This window comes from Pan troglodytes, chromosome 5 (assembly GCF_028858775.2).
Source record: "Pan troglodytes isolate AG18354 chromosome 5, NHGRI_mPanTro3-v2.0_pri, whole genome shotgun sequence".
In the NCBI taxonomy this organism is placed as follows: domain Eukaryota; kingdom Metazoa; phylum Chordata; class Mammalia; order Primates; family Hominidae; genus Pan; species Pan troglodytes.
This window is the reverse complement of record NC_072403.2, coordinates 118,048,362-118,053,922: the sequence shown is the minus strand read 5'-3', so window position 1 is coordinate 118,053,922 and position 5,561 is coordinate 118,048,362.

The following is a 5,561-nucleotide window of genomic DNA, read 5'->3' as shown; positions in this document are numbered from 1 at the left end:
TTTCTGGGCGTGGTGGCAAACACCTGTAATCTCAGCTACTCGGGAGGCTGAGGCAGGAGAATCACTTGAACCCAGGAGGCAGAGGTTGCAGTGAGCTGAGATCACGCCACTGCACTCCAGCCTGTGCAACAGACCCTGTCTCAAAAAAAAAAAGAAGTAATCAGAAAATAAATCATTATTTTATATATATATATACATATATATACACACACACACACACACACACACACAGAGAGAGAGAGCTATCTACCAATCTGCCTATCTGAGGCTCACATGTACATATAACATGTGAGCATTTATATAAGTATGGGGCACTGCATTTCTCTTCCCAAAACTCTCTCTTGGATCGATAGTCTTTCACTGGGGACTCACTTGAGGGTTCAGACATTGCTGGTTGTCTTCTCCCACTTTAGTCCCCAAAAAGGAATATTTCAACAGATCTACAATTTTGTTCTAGGTCTAAACCCCTAAGAGTGAAGCTGTGGGGCCTGGGGGTGGGAGGGATGGTTGGCCTGAGCCTACAGCCAGGGGGATGGGAGGGTGGGGGAACAGCCTCTCTTGGTGGGGGACCACTGCTGCTGTGAGGACAACCTTCACTGCCTCAGAACCCATTTCAAGGGCTTCTCAGTGACCATGAAATCTTGCCGTGTCCCTGCTAACACCACATACTGTGCATTCTTTTGACTAAGATCTGTGGCCTAGTGCTGTGGCCTAGGTGCTGTGAGATTTCTTTTTTTAAGTAGTAAGTTTATGGTGTGGTTACATTTTAAAATTGCAGCTTCAAAATACATCAAAGTTCAAACGCGCATCCACAATGCTACCGTGGCCTGGAGTGGAACCCTGCAGCAGAGCAGCCCCAGGCATGGCCCCGCGTTCCGCCCTCTCTTACCCCTCCCAGGCAGTTCAGAGCAGCCCCTGGGGCTCCCACTGCTGCGCTGGCACAGTGGGGCCACCGCCCGGCTCACAGGGGCAAGGTGAGGTAGCAGAGCCAGGAAATTTGATTCTTTTCACTTTCTTGTGAGGAGATACTTTATTCTTGAGGAATTCTAGGGTGTAGAGAAAGCAGAGGAAAGACAGCATCCAGGGGTGAAATACCACCAGCCAGGCGGACCCAGCCAGATGTGCCAGACACACTGGTCGAGGGGAAAGTGAGCCGGGTGTGCTCCAGCACAGCCAAAACCCTCTTTGGGGTTTTCTGGCATGGGGATAGCATAATTCACATGGCGCGGCGATTTAAAAAAGAAAAGAAAATTAGCCTCCCCAAACTAGAATCCTCACCTGTCACCTACCTCCCTCTCTGCCTCTCTCAGCATAGCTAATGTGAGTTGAGTGCTTTGTGTGCCAGGCCCTATTACATACAGTCTCTCATTTCACTCTTATATCCACATAGGAGCTCAATTTTACAGAAGAGGAAACTAAGGCACAGAGAGGTTAAGTGGCTTGTCCAAGGACACACAGCTAGAGCACGATAGGCCTGGGATTTGAATGGTCTTCCTGGCTCCAAAGCTCATGCTTCCCACCTCTGGTATTTAGGGACCATAATCCCATTGGAATCTCTCTAATGGCATCAACCCTCTCAGTCAGTCAGAGGGCCAAATGGAAACAGAAAATATTTCAGGATCTCTTGTAAGCCTGAAAGAATTGCTTAAGAGATGTTAGGAAGGCAGGAGTGCTGGTGCTGCTTTTCTGCATTTTGAGTTCTGGTCGGGCATTTGTTGCCAGGGACAGTCCCCTTGGTGCAAGAAAGGAAGCACCCAGAGGAGATTTGCTGCTGGAAGGGCAGGATGTATGTGCGTGTCTGTGTGTGACCCTGCCACCCCCAGCTCAGGATGGAGAAAGCCAGGGATTCTTAGCAGGCAGAGAGACTGGTTTAGTTGCTTTAGCTGCCCGTAATTTGAACTCCTCAACACCATTTCCACTTCCATCCAAATCCACTTACACATGCTGCTTGAGTCCTTCTAACTTTATAAGCATAAAGGCATAGATTCTGGAACAAAAGGCTTTCTGCAACCCTTCCCACCCACAGGAAAGGTCTGGTGTGGGCAATTGTGCCTTTGTTTGGCTTCACCTTGCTGTGCCTCCAAGGACCCCACCAACTACTCATTGAACTTGCACTTCCTATTCACAGAGAGTGCAGCTCTCAATAATCCACATTAAGGCTTTTGGATTCAGTTCTGCATATTGGTCCTATTTTACATCCTACCTCATCAACGTGAGGCCATTCCTCTCCCCTGAGGAGTGACTTTGGAAGAGTGTGACTGGCAGGGAAGCTGAGAGCTGAAGAGTCATGCCCAGGATGGAACTTAGCTATAGAAAGCCTTTCATCTGGCCGTCTCTCAAAGCCCTGAGGGCTATAATTAATCCTCACAACACCTCTGCCTGGTAGGTAAGTGTGATCGCCTCATTTTTATAGATTGGACAGGGAGGCATGGTACTATTAAGTGACTTTCTTCAAGGCAGCACCTCCCTCAAAGAGCTGGGACTTGATCATGGGGTGATTCTACTTCTGAAGTGGGGGGAAGAGCAGACAGTGATACCAGGCTGAGTGAGCAGGTCAGGCCCTTGTCACCTGACCACCCTTCCCTCCTCAGTACACCAGCACACCCTAAATGTGGCTACTAGTAGGGGGTTTCAAAAGCGTCTCAAAGACTTAAGAAGTCAAAGGGAGGGTGAGGAGTGGAAGAGAAAGAGAATGAAAAGCAATAAATAGCCCAGGCAGAGGTTAGAGGTTCTCTCTGACTTCCTGTAAAGTATAATCCGACCAGCCACATGTGAGAGAAACCAAATGTCATGCAAAGCAGTGAAATTGTCACCCTCAGGATGCAGGGCGGGGGGCCCCTGAGACGAAAGGTCAGAATAATCCCTTCTCTAGCAAAGCTGAAGTCCCAGCACTATTTTTAGAAGCTCCTAGAATTTGCAACCTATTTTTAGGAACTCCTAGAATTTGCCACCTGCTAAGATATAAGAAGAGCCAAAGAATTAGAGTTCATCACCCTGGAGTGTACAGTCAGCTCTCTCCACCTTAGCCGATGGGCTTCTGAGAAGGGTACGTAGAACAGATGTTAGTTAAGTGAATCACCTTGAACACACTCCCAATGGTTAAAGGACTTGGGTGGAGAGCCAAGGTGAAGAGCCAGTCATCGCCCTGCCTGTGCAGCTTAAGTTTAGTCTAGTGGTTAGGAGTAGAGCCTTTGAAGTCATGCAGACCCGAGCTCTGACCTCAGCCCCACCTCCCACCGTAGCCATGTTGCCTGGAAAAGTGGCTTGACCTCTTTGAGCCTTAGTTTCTTCATCCATTAATTAGGGCTTGCCATGCCCTCCCTCTCAGGGTGATTGTAAGAGTTCCTTATGATCATACTAGTTCCTGGTAAGCATTCAATGAACAGCAGCTATTATTACACCCTTAAATTTTATGTGTTTTTTTTTCTTTATTAAAAGGATATCTTTTTTATTTATTTATTTTTTTGAGACAGAGTCTCGCTCTGTTGCCCAGGCTGGAGTGTGGCACAATCTTGGCTCACTGCAACTCCGCCTCCCTGGTTCCAGCGACTCTCCTGCCTCAGCCTCCCAAGTAGCTGGGACTACAAGCACATGCCACTACACCTGGCTAATTTTTGTATTTTTTAGTACAGACAGGGTTTCACCATATTGGCCAGGCTGGTCTCGAACTCCGGACCTTGTGATCGACCTCCCAAAGTGCTGGGATTACAGGCGTGAGCCACTGCACCCTGCCAAAAGGGTATCTTTTCTAGCTGACTGAAGTGATGATTGGAGTACTCAATTTCCCTAGGATTCTAAAACATACCATTCCTCTGAGCTGGTTTAGAGCGCCCTCTAAATCCAAATCTATGAAACACGATTGATTTTGCTTGGCCCAGAAGTGCCCTTGCTCATGTCCCTGGGGAAAAGCACAGATCAAGATGGCAGCCTGCATTGTTTCTGGGCTGATCCAGACGGTCACTGAGCTGAGCCCACTCCCTTGGTTTCTCAAGAGGACCAGCACTATTTGTCTCATAATAGAAGTTCTGAAGTAATGGTTGAACATTTTTCAGTTACCCCCTTGAGAATTTGATAAATATTATAGCTCTCTCTCTCTCTCAAAAAATGCCTGTGTACACAAAGTTTGTGCCGTTGCTTCTCATTATTCGTGGTGGTTATTCTATAAACTCACTTGGAACACTGAATTAACAAATTCTGAACCATCACTCCAGGGAAACATATGGTTAAGTTCCTGAGAGCCCTGGTCACAACATTTTCATCAACTGATCAATATATAACCTTGTGCCATGTGTGTTTCTGTTTAAAGATCCCTAATTTTATACATATTGTTGATTTTGTTAACATAGAACTCACAGCCAACAGCACCATTCATGCCCGAAGGAAGCTTATCTAGCCCATGGATTTTCTCCACAAGGTATATCACAGCCTTCTTGCACTTAGGAACATCAGATGCACCTCCGCACTACACTCGGAGGTCATTGTAAATGGTGAAATCACTAACAAAATACATAAAGAGGAAAAAAACATGGCTTTGAATAGACTGCGGAAAGTCACTTGTTTACAGCATGAGTGCTGCGACAAGAAGGCAAAGTGTCACCTTGTTCAACCTCAGCTGGGAATGTGCATATTAGGTGACTCGAATGTGCTGCTCTGCATCTGTGCATGTCTGCAGATGACTGCAAATGCTTCATGAGTGTTGATTTGGGGGTTATAAAGTTTAGTGAGTAGATAAATTTGCAAATACAAAATCTGCAAATAATGAGAGTTGACTGTATATCGTTTGGGTATTCGAAGCCCATGAAAGCCAATTCTATGGGAGTTGGGACAAAGGGAAGCATTTTATTTTTTGCAACCCATGGGAACCTATTTAAAGTAGAAACGTGTAGATGTCTTTCTGTAAAGGTATAGGCATCCTTTACCAGGCATTTCTATTCTTTTTTTTTCCCCTGATATTTTATACCTCTGAATTTTTCTCAAGACCTGGTAATTAAAATCAGGCATCTGAAAAAAGAAACATATTATTATAAAAACTAAGAATATTTGGTGCTTTCTTACATTTATTATTATTGGACTTAGCAGTAAAAATGTTTTTCTTAAGCAAGCCTGATTATCACTACGTGAAAAATATGCGTATATAGGCTGGGCACGGTGGCTCACACCTGTAATCCCAGCACTTAGGGAGGCCGAGGGGGGGCGGATCAAGAGGTCAGGAGTTCAAGACCAGCCTGGCTAACATGGTGAAACCCTGTCTGTACTAAAATTACAAAAATTAGCTGAACATGGTGACATGCACCTGTAATCCCAGCTACTCGGGAGGCTGAAGCAGGAGAATTGCTTGAACCTGGGAGGTGGAGGTTGCAGTGAGCCGAGATCATGCCACTGCACTCCAGCCTGGGCGACAGAGTGACACTCTGTCACGGAAAAAGAAAAAAAAAAAAGCGTGTGTGTGTGTATATATATATATATTTTTAAATATATATTTCTATATATAAATATATTTATAAATATATAAAATATGTATACAAATGTATACATATATGTATGTATATATACACACACAT